The sequence below is a fragment of the Cydia pomonella genome, unplaced genomic scaffold (assembly GCF_033807575.1).
Source record: "Cydia pomonella isolate Wapato2018A unplaced genomic scaffold, ilCydPomo1 PGA_scaffold_150, whole genome shotgun sequence".
Taxonomy (NCBI): domain Eukaryota; kingdom Metazoa; phylum Arthropoda; class Insecta; order Lepidoptera; family Tortricidae; genus Cydia; species Cydia pomonella.
In genome coordinates, this window is record NW_026907793.1 from 252,622 (window position 1) to 264,126 (window position 11,505).

The window sequence follows — 11,505 nt, forward strand, 5'->3', positions numbered from 1 at the left end:
GTACCAACATATGTGTATGTGAGTCCAAGAAAATTGGACATTAATGATATTTACAGTACATATGGGGCTACTTTATAGCACTAGTGCGAGAAGTAGCATATTACGTTACTGTGTCGAACATTTAAAGGGCCATATGTACTGTAAAACGTTGTACGATACATGTGCGAATAGGTAATTCGCAACTCGTGTCGATTTAAAACACTCCCTTCGGTCGTGTTTTAATTTATCGCCACTCGTTTAGAATTTCCTATTTTTCGCACTTGTATCGTAATGTACTATTATGTAGGTAAGGATATAAGTAAACAAAGTCCAAAATAATTATAAACCTAATATCTCTCTAATAGTTAAATTTTCTAGAACCAAAGTGTACTGCGACTGCACCCAATTGCTCTTGGGCGTACAAAGGCCAAATAGTAAACATTTTGCGAAACTCAACTGAAAGACATCGCTAACACTTGTTCATCGACACGATTTCGCAAGTTTTGCCAACCCTAACCCAGGTTACTGCACTCACACACACATAGGCATGCCTCGCCTAGCAACCGAAGTGAAGGCAGAGAGATCTACTACATCTACCTTTACTATATGACTAGCGTTCTATTTGATGCTAACTAATTTAAAAGACAATCAAGTTCCATTGCGCGCTTTGGTAGATTTGTTTTGTTGAAGCGTGTGTAAAAAGCAGCAATGTATATGCTAGTTTCTTAAGTCCTAGTTGTAAAAGGTTTTAGTAAAACTTCAGAGAATCGCATATATTTTCTAGGTTGTTTAGCAGTATCTAGATGTAAAAAGTTATATTTTAAGCAGCGGATGTCCCTTGTAAGACGAGACTAGGTTTTCTAACGCATAGAAATGCATGTCGTAAGAGTTTGGATTTCTTTCAAGTTTTACGCGTCCTGTGGTCGAGTTAAATTTATACTTATTTATGGTTACGAAGGAAACTATTAATGTTAAGATTAGATATGGGTTTCCTTTAGTTTTTATATGAAAGTGCTTACGCAATAGATTTGTGAGCGAAATATAGTACCGTATGTAACATATTATGATTGTGTTTGTAGCGGGAGTAATCTTGATGATAGAGTGAAGATTTTTGTAATAACTATTATATTATGAGATCGAAAGTACAGTCGGCATCAGTAGCGTATCTAACTATTCTATGTAAAAAGTATTTATCAATCTCTGATAACTTAGGAAAGAGAGATACATATATTATGTATGTAATACATATATAAAACAAAATTTTTACTTTATATCAAAGATTGATTGTTGGAGACCCTTATTCTTAAAAGACTTATCTAACGATACCCCACACTATTGGGTTAATGCGAACAAAAAATATAAAATAAAAACATTTTGTATGGAGGTACATTTTGTAGCGGAAAACGGCTTAATTAATAAAATAGCAAATCTTCCTCACCTTAGGTTTCGTCAAAATAGAACGTGCATTTACAAAGTGTAAACGCCATATAACGTCACTCGTCTATAACGTCGACATATGTTGGCTATAGTTGGTTTACTTTAGTATTATGCCCAAAAACATAACTTACGATATAATGTCGCGAAAAGTGAGTACATGGTTTTTAAGGCGGGGAGCAAGTGCCCATCATACGTCCCACCCATTCGCTAGAATGGCGTATAACTGAGGAGGGTTTATTCCTTTAAGTATCTTGGGTACTTGGTCACCGACGATATGCCTGACGACGCGGACATCGAACGCGAGCGTAGGGCATTAGCTATTAGATTAGGGCTAATATGGTCGCCCGTAGGTTCAGCAAGTTAAAATAACACTTTTTCGAGCGTATTGTACTTCGCTGTACGCCTGCAGCCTGTGGACGAGATACACGCAGCGTTCCATTGGGACCAACCATTGGGACGCGAGGCCACTCGGACCGCGAGGCCGTAGGCGGTGGCCCACGTTGCCTACGCCTCGCCGCCCTTGCCTACATATTATTTAAAAGTAAAAAGAACCCCAAGAAAAAGGACCCGATGACGAATTGAGTATCTCCTGCGAAAGGAAATGGGAAAGAGTTAGAGTCGGACCAAGACAACTCTGCATGGTATTTACAACGCAAAAGTGTGGGAATGTCATTGTTAAAAGTGACATTTTTGTTTGAAGAAACGTCACTTTTGACCTAACCTTATTTAAAGCGTACTGTACATCGCTGTACACCTGTAGCGACAAGGTTTGACACCGACATATCCGATCCATATCGTACCTAATATTTGACATATCGTAAAGTTCGAATCGGCCCGTCTGACTATTTCCTAAAAAAACAACGAAAATACCAATCGTTTTTCCCCTAGTTACTAAATAATGGCTTTTTTATGCCCCCTTATCTTAAGGGTGTATAATGGCCAGTTACTTTTTACATAAGCTCACGTTGTCGTCCACGTGCGCGTGCGCCGTCGCCCGTTCGGCACACATAGAAACTGCAATCTTGCCAATATGGCGGATTCGCTGAGCCAAGTAGGTTGGGAGATTTTGGCTTAATTGCGAACACGTGCGGAATTAGAAGTAAGCATTTAAGGTGAATGACGTTAAAATGAGTTCGTTATAAAAGAATATGAAAAAGTCTACTTTAAAAGGGTAACTTGGGTCTCGACGCGCTGTTATAGAAACTGGTTTAAGGTAATATTCGGATGACAACTGTATTCGGATGGCTGCGGTCTTGACCCGGGTGCTGACCCTGTCACTAAACGACTAGAAATTTTGAAACGTAATAAATAGGCGTTGAAATTCTAGGTCCATGGGGTCCAGCGCGCACAAGTGTACATATTTGCAGAAATCACGAATCGTCTGGTCGACGTAACTGGTGACCGAAAAGCTGGCGGCTTCCTCGCACAACGTCAATCAGCATTGCGATACGATCCCTTCGTACAATGCCTCAAGGGACTATTTTAGGATTAAGCTAGTTATAGTAACACCACTGTATTATATCCATTATGTAATTGTTTACTGTTGTAAATAAAATTTCTTCATCCGTTAGACAGGATGTCTCTCATCATGGGACTTTAAATGTAATGCTCGAGTATACTCGTTAGACTGAGCTACTTTTTTGTGGGATAAACCCCGAATTCGCATTTTTTTGGCTTTTCCACACATTTTGGCTGATCGAATATCGATGTTTTGTATGGAGAAGCCAAAAAAATTTCAATATGGGACCGGCAAGAAACTCGGCGGGACACATCTTTTCAAAATCAAAAAGCAATTTAAATTAATATGGATTAAAAAAAAACAAAGGAACAGTAGACAACATAGTTAAAAAATACAGCAAATTTAAGTGTTTCATACAAAACTTGTGCTCTATTTTGTTTCTTTTATAATAATAATAATAATAATTTTTTCTTTATTTAGATAACTAGGATCCATTGGGGTTAGGTACATAGTTACTTAAAATCTATTGTTAATATTTAAAAATAAATTAATTAATTAAATTGAAATTCACATATTATAAATAAATTAACTTAAAATTCACAATAAAATAACTAAATTAAATTAAAATTCACGCAAATTCACAAAAATAGGATTTATAAGCTGGAGTTATATGTATAAACTAATTACAGGCATAGTTATACCTGATGTCATTGCATGTGAAAAGTTTCATTACAATCCAACACGTAGAAATTTAAAAAAATGTTGTATGATTTCTTAATAACTAAAGCGTACTACTCAATACAAGATTTTTTGTCAGACTCAGGAAATTTTATTACCCTTTAATATGTAGTGTATACTTCATTATTCACCATAGATTTAGTTTGTAAATGCATGCTACATGTCCTCTGTAGCTATTTGTATGCCATGTGGCGAAGCATAGTGATACTTTATTATAAATTTAAGACCTACTTTTGTACATACCTATGTTTAACAAATAAATAATTTGGAATTTGGAATTTAGTTTTAATGACGATGGTCGTGGTTTCGAATCCCGGTAAGGGCATTTATTTGTGTGATGAGCACAGAAATTTGTTCCCGAGTCATGGATGTTTTCTATGTAGGTATTTAAGTATTTGTATATTACATATATCGTTGTCTGAGTACCCATAACACAAGCCTTCTTGGCTTACCGTGGGATTAAGTCAATTTGTGTGCCTATAGATTTTATAGAATATTTATTTATTTATTTATTTATAGAAGGTGAAATGTTGTAAATATTTTTTTCTGTTTATTTTTAAGTGTTTTTGTAATGTTAAGTAATGTGTATATTGATTATTGATTGATTGCATAATTATGTTTCATACACACTTAATGGTGTTACTGAATTAAAAAAAATATATATATATATTTTAAATATTATTTGACTTCACGTTTAATTTTTTCCTTATTATTTGTTATTATTTTTTCCTGCACCAACATACACAAATGTCTCTGTTTGACCCAATGGTTTACTGGTAGAGAATGCCTTTTGGCATTAAGTTCGCCATTTGTACATTTTTCTTTATGTGTGCAATAAAGTTTAAATAAATAAATAAATAATAAATAACATTTACAGGCATAATTACAAAATGGTACATATAGCCTGTAGGCAATTCCCACTAGGTCTGACAGTAGTTTTAGGACAGCATTGAGATCATAGGTTTGTTATGAATATAAATTACAATTTTTTAAGTAGGTATTGAAGTTGTCGCCACGTTAATCTAATCATACTTGATAGGTAACGCTACGTACCGTGACTGAACGGTAATATTACCTTCAAGGTGATCCTACCGCTACCTAGCAACAGTCATAAAACCCACACAGCACGAAAGAACACATCCACCATTTGACCGACATTTGACTAAGGCGCCGTATGATCAGTTGCGGAATAGCTGCAAGGAAATTAATTGTATTTCGTTAACTAATTAAAACTGTATTTGTATTTATGAGCATTTTTGGAAAAAAAACCATCAGCTTTTGGGTTATATACACTCAGATTCACTAGGATTATCGATTTAAAAACGAAAAGTGTCAAAAATTTACAAATTTTTAACGCATTTACGCACCGTCATAAAACTGACACCCAAAATTTGTTTGATAAATTGGGGATCCTATTTTTGTTTTCATCAATAGTTCTAGTTATTTTGAGTTGAAATAACCCAAGTATTGTTATTTTGTTCGACGAAGAGTAAGAAGTATTATTTTTTATCTGAAAATCCCCCCTTAATATTTTAGTTTTAGTCCTAAAAGTCGGCTTCTCCAAAAAAAAAACATCATGCAACTTCTTTAAGCGTCTTAGATAACATACGGCCCGATTCAAAGATTGATTAAGACACGTTTAAGATCTTTAAAAGATCGATAACTAAACGACATGTCAAAGTTGACGGTTTTTTTTCGATTCCGCTGTGATCCCGATAGGATCTATCTACGATATTTCGAACGTCAAAGTGACATTGGTTGCCCGAACCGGGCTGTTTCTGTCAATAATACGACATACAAACGATATCTAAATGAGAATACTTCGTGAGATATGTATATAGAAGCATCTGTATTTAAGGACATTTATGCTATTTAAGTTTTTTGTTCATGCCATGTATATTTTCTGTGTTATCTCCTCAATAAATAAATAAATAAATAGAACTCTAAACCAGAACTTATCGTTATCGTATTTCATTCTTCGAATCGGGCCGATATATAAGAGCACCCACGAAATGGTCTGATGCTGTGAAGAGGGTGGTTGGCGGCAACATGCAGTGCCTGTCCCATATGGCTTATGACCGCACAATATGCACCGCTCTCAATCTCTCTGCTTAGCCTTAAGGTTGACTGGTAGAGAATGCCTTGTGGCATTAAGTCCGCCTTTTGTACTATAAGATTGTTTTCTTTTGTGCAATAAAGATTAAATAAATAAATAAATAAATAAATATGGAAACGGAGCATAGATCGCCGAAGGCCGAGGGACCGAGGAAGAAGATAACGTATACATCTAAAGTAACATATGACTTTCTGTCCTAAAGCGTAAATGGTCGTAAAGTAAGAAATAAAATTGTTTACAAGCTTACTGAGTGCGACATTGGGGACGGTCAGGTCTATACCTAAGGTTAGTGTCGCAGGAAAACCACCTTTATATGTCTTTACATATATGAATAAATGGCTTGAATTGAAGAGTAATCGTGACTAAGTGTGAAATTAAATACGTAATGTTATTTGAAACTGTTATCGAACACGGAATTTAACTTTGAAAGATATTCGAGAATGTTCTATATATAGGTATGGCGAATAATATGTAGCATTGGCTGTAATCTACCTAGCAACTGATTTCTGCATAGGTGGAGATTGTTACCTACAATGTAAGTTTCGCTTAGCTTGCAAATTTTCAAAGCATTTCTTAACTAGGACGAAAATAAGTACTTTTTCTCTGTTATTCTGGGATATATAGGTACATATTTATTAGACTGTTTCTTATTTTAAAGTATATAAATAAATATTATAGGACATTATTACACAAATTGACTAAGTCCCACAGTAAGCTCGATAAGGCTTGTGTTGAGGGTACTTAGACAACGATATATATAATATATATAAATACTTAAATACATAGAAAACACCCATGAATCAGGAACAAATATCCATGCTCATCACACGAATAAATGCCCTTACCAGGATTTGAACCCAGGACCATCGGCTTCATAGGCAGGGTCACTACCCACTAGGCCAGACTGGTCGTCAAAGTCGTCAATCTAAAAGGAATTTGTGTATCGATTTGCTATTACGACTACTTGTCATTTCACGCATCATTTTGCTTTACCACGAGTCTCGAACCGATTCGAAGAATGATTAAGACACGTTTTATATCTTGGAAAGATCTTTAAAAGATTGATAACTAAACGACATGTAAAAACTGACGTTTATTTCGATTCCGCTGTGATTCCGATATTTCTAACGTCAAAATGACATTGGTTGCCCGAATCGAGCTGATTCTGTCAATTATACGACATACAAACGATATCTAAATGAGAACTTATCTAAACCAGTGTTGGCAGCATGGTTCCAGTTTTATCGCTTGTCACTATGCCCGTCACTTTCGCACTTATAGACTTGTTAGAACGTGACAGGCATGGTGACAAAGTGACGGGCATAGTGACAAGTGATAAAAATGGAACCATGCTGCCACCGCAGAACTTATCATTGTATCTCATTCTTCGAATCGGGCCGTTTGACACTGAAATATTCGCCGACGTTTGAGATGGATAGAAAGTAAGTTATGCACACGCTAGCGAATATAATTAAGGCTTCAGTTCAGGTTTTCCCGAGGGGCTACAGTATGGCGTTCTTCAAAAAAGGAGTGTACAGGTTTTTAAAGAGTCGGGAACGCGCATGTAATACCTTTGGTGTTGCAGGCGTCCATAGGCCACGGTGACTGCTTACCATCAGGCGGGCTTTTTTTTATGCCACCGTCGTGGTATAAAAAAAACACTATTTTTCTTTCGAACCCTATATCTAATAAACTATTGATGATTTCGTATAGAAATCAAGTAGTGTGTTATTTCTCATCTCATTTGCACGATAATAAAAGTAGAAACGAGCAAAATGTACAAATAATTCTTTTCAAAATGAGATTAAATTGACATGATTTTGTTTGTTGGAAGGAGTTAAAAGATTAAACGTTGAGAAAACCTCTGTAGAAAACGAATAGACGGGTGTTCTATAATTTTTTAACATTTTTCGTATATTTTCAGAAAAAATTGCAAACTTACTTTTTCAGTAAACACTTTATATCCATTACGAAGGCTGACAGTAAAGTAAATTAATTATTCTTACCAAAACAAAACTACATTGTTTTGAAGTTATTTCAGTGAACAGCTGTAACTTATTGTTGCCGGCTCATTGTTGTAATATTTATGATTGTAACAATGTTGTTTATATGGCTCAGGTGACTTTAGCTTGGGATAGGTCAGGTTTGTGACATTGCCACATCTGCTGCAGCGTTCATGCCGCCAATGCAGCTACTAAGTAGTAGACAAACAAACATTTATTCAGCAAACAGGCCACAAGGGCACTTGTACATGTCGATTTTTTAGAATCAATAAATTAACAAAATAAAATTACATATATGGAATAAATTAAATATTAGATACTTTATTAGAGATGTATACATTCTCTAAATGTCGAATTACACAAAAAAACTCTCTTCTTCTTCTTCGCGTTGTCCCGGCATTTTGCCACGGCTCATGGGAGCCTGGGGTCCGCTTGATAACTAATCCCAAGATTTGGCACACAAAAAAACTATGATAAAAAAATACTAACAACAATTACTAAAATTCTTAAGAGATGTAAATGTGTCTAAGTGTCAAAAAAACTTACTCCGTTGGCTCAGCGACCCAAAATGAGACTTGGCCTCCGACACAAGACAGCGCCACTTTTCTCGGTCCTTTGCGACCTCTCGCCAATTGTCGACTCGAAGCTCGCGCAGATCCACCTCCACCATGTCGCATGTCAAAAAAACGATCATTAAAATATCCTTAGAGATGCAAAGGGTCTGCAAGACTTGAATTCTTATATAAATAATTAAAAGATATGAAATTAAATCAGATAAACAGATAATAACCGAATGAAGTGTCTTACATTAATGCCACTCACAAGAAAAGTTACATACTTATAACATAACATGTAGCCTGTGTAAGCTTATTGGGATTAGTCCATTTTCCTTACGATTTACCGAAAAACGCTGGTGGCCTAGCGGTAAGAGCGTGCGACTTTCAATCCGGAGGTCGCGGATTCAAACCCCGGCTCGTACCAATGAGTTTTTCGGAACTTATGTACGAAATATCTTTTGATATTTACCAGTCATTTTTCGGTGAAGGACAACATCGTGAGGAAACCGGACTAATCCCAACAAGGCCTAGTTTACCCTCTGGGTTGGAAGGGCAGATGGCAGTCGCTTTCGTAAAAACTAGTGCCTACGCTAATTCTCGGGATTAGTTGCCAAGCGGACCCCAGGCTCGCATGAGCCGTGGCAAAATGCTGGTACAACGCGAGGAAGAAGAAGATTTATTAAAATCAGTTTATGCAGTCCTTAAAGAGCGCTCGTCATCTTGCCGCTTGCTTAACCTTTGACTTTTAATGAGTTATTTGGAAGTTATGTATATCATTCAATATTTACCAGTCGCTCTTCGGTGAAAGAAAACATCGTGAGGAAAGTGCAATAATCAGGCCTAGATCTCTCTCTGTGTCGGAAGGTTTAATGGCAGTCGTTTTCATAAAAAATAAAGCCACATCAATTTTTGAGATTCGTTGCCAAGCGGTACCAAAAGCCGCCTTGTCAGAAAGTCGGGACAACGTGAGGAAGATGATTATGTGTTACTGCGGGTTGTGTTTCTTATAAATTGGGTTATCTTTATTCCTAACAACAAATTCCAGACTTAAGGTAAAACATCCCTTCTAATAACTACTGCTACGTTTGAAAAACTAGGTAGTAGCCCCCATTAACTATTCATTATGAATTCCCAAAACTTTAACCAATATAGAAACTTAATTACGCAGGTTTTAAATCCAGTTCTAATCAAAACTTCGGCTACAACTCACTCGATTAATCTAAAGTTAGCCAATAAAACTTACAGTACCCTTTTATTATGATTAACCCTGACTAGTGGGGTTCTGAAATTAGAATATTACACTCAAGAGAAATTTAAATAAAGCATTTTGTAGATAAATTCAGAATAAATTGTTTACGTTTAATAGCTTGAATGTACGGGGTGTTTAAGTAAAAGGTCTGTTTTGGTTCATTTGTATCATGAAGTTGACAATTCGACACGGTGGCCCATTTCGATCGGTCAGTATGGGGTATGGGAAAGTGTGAAACTATAAGACTTATGAAGATCTGTCCCTAGGAACTATGTAATCGATTTTAATAAAAAGAAAACAATGCATTTCATTTATTTTAGACATCATGTTTCATAGTAAAATTTACTGCTTAAGACCTACACAATCGATTTCTAAAATCTAAATAGAAGTAGTTTTAGTTTTATTTTTCAAAATGTTCGGGTTAGATTCTCGAGTTGAAAACAGGTTTTTTTTTAATGTATGAGTGTAGTTTTTGTAAAGAGTCCCCGGCAAGCTTGGCCGTTTTTCACATTCCAATACAAACGGAGTTTCGTTCTCATTTTAAAACTACTTGTTGGACTGTAATGAAACTTTGCACATATAATGACGTGATGTATATCTAGTTTTGTAATTAGTCTAATATGTATAGCTCTAGTTTATAAGACAAAAAAAAGACCAAAAACAAGTTTTGTAATAAAAACCTTAATTCGTTTTATTTTTTTAACTATGGTATCTGAAGCTACATAAACTAATAACAGAGATAGATATACGTTATCTTATTGTAAGTACAAAGTTTCAGAGCAGTCTAGCTAGTCGTTTTAAAATAAATAAATAAATAAATATTATAGGATATTAATATTACACAAATTGACTAAGTCCCACAGTAAGCTCAATAAGGCTTGTGTTGAGGGAACTTAGACAACGATATATATATATATATATATATATATATATATATATATATAATATATAAATATTTATAAATACATACATAGAAAACATATACAACACATGTGTTATATACATAGAAAACACCCATGACTCAGGAACAAATATCCATGCTCATCACACGAATAAATGCCCTTACCAGGATTTGAACCCGGGACCATCGGCTTCATAGGCAGGGTCACTACCCACTCGGCCAGACCGGTCGTCACAAAATGAGAGCATAATTACGTTTGCGGGGAAAACCGAACACTTAAATGGTGGATTTTGATTACGTTTCCAATATCACCCTGTATTAATATCAAGGCAATATCAGGACTAAATTTATGAAAATATACCATTAGGATTTCTAAGGCTTAAAATGAAACTTTTGTCCTAGTCCTGAATGTACTTAGATTAAAGTTTTCAAAGAGTTTTTTTTATACTACGTCGGTGGCAAATAAGCATACGGCCCGTCTGATGGTAAGCAGTCTCCGTAGCCTATGTACGCCTGCAAGTCCAGAGGAGTTACATGCGCGTTGCCGACCCTAAACCCGCCCTCCTCGTTGAGATTATGTTTAACAGTGACCTACGGGGATTTAAAATATTGTAAGAAATATTAAAATTGTCCTTGGTAAGGTTATTATTTTGTATTTGGGTTTGTTTGTACGTGTATATTAATTGACCTTTAATACCAGCCTTTTAATACCAGCCCATAGAGAGTTCTGCTACCCTCCCCAACAACGTTTGGTCTCTCGAAACCCACCCTGTGCTATAGCGCCAAGCCTAAGCAATTTTAAGATCTTGGACCGGTGGAAAGATGAATGGTCTACTGCTACGGTTGGAAAAGATGACCTCTATCTGCCAGATCCGACGAAAAAACCAAAAGGGTTCCATCTACCTCGAAAGATCTGGTGTCGTCTGAACAGGTTGAGAACAGGTCATGGCCGCTGTAATTATTTCCAACATAAGTGGGGTTGGAAGGAGTCTCCGCTCTGCGAGTGCGGCGAAGAAGAACAAACCATTGAGCACATATTTCGGCGCTGCCCACTTCACTTCTATCC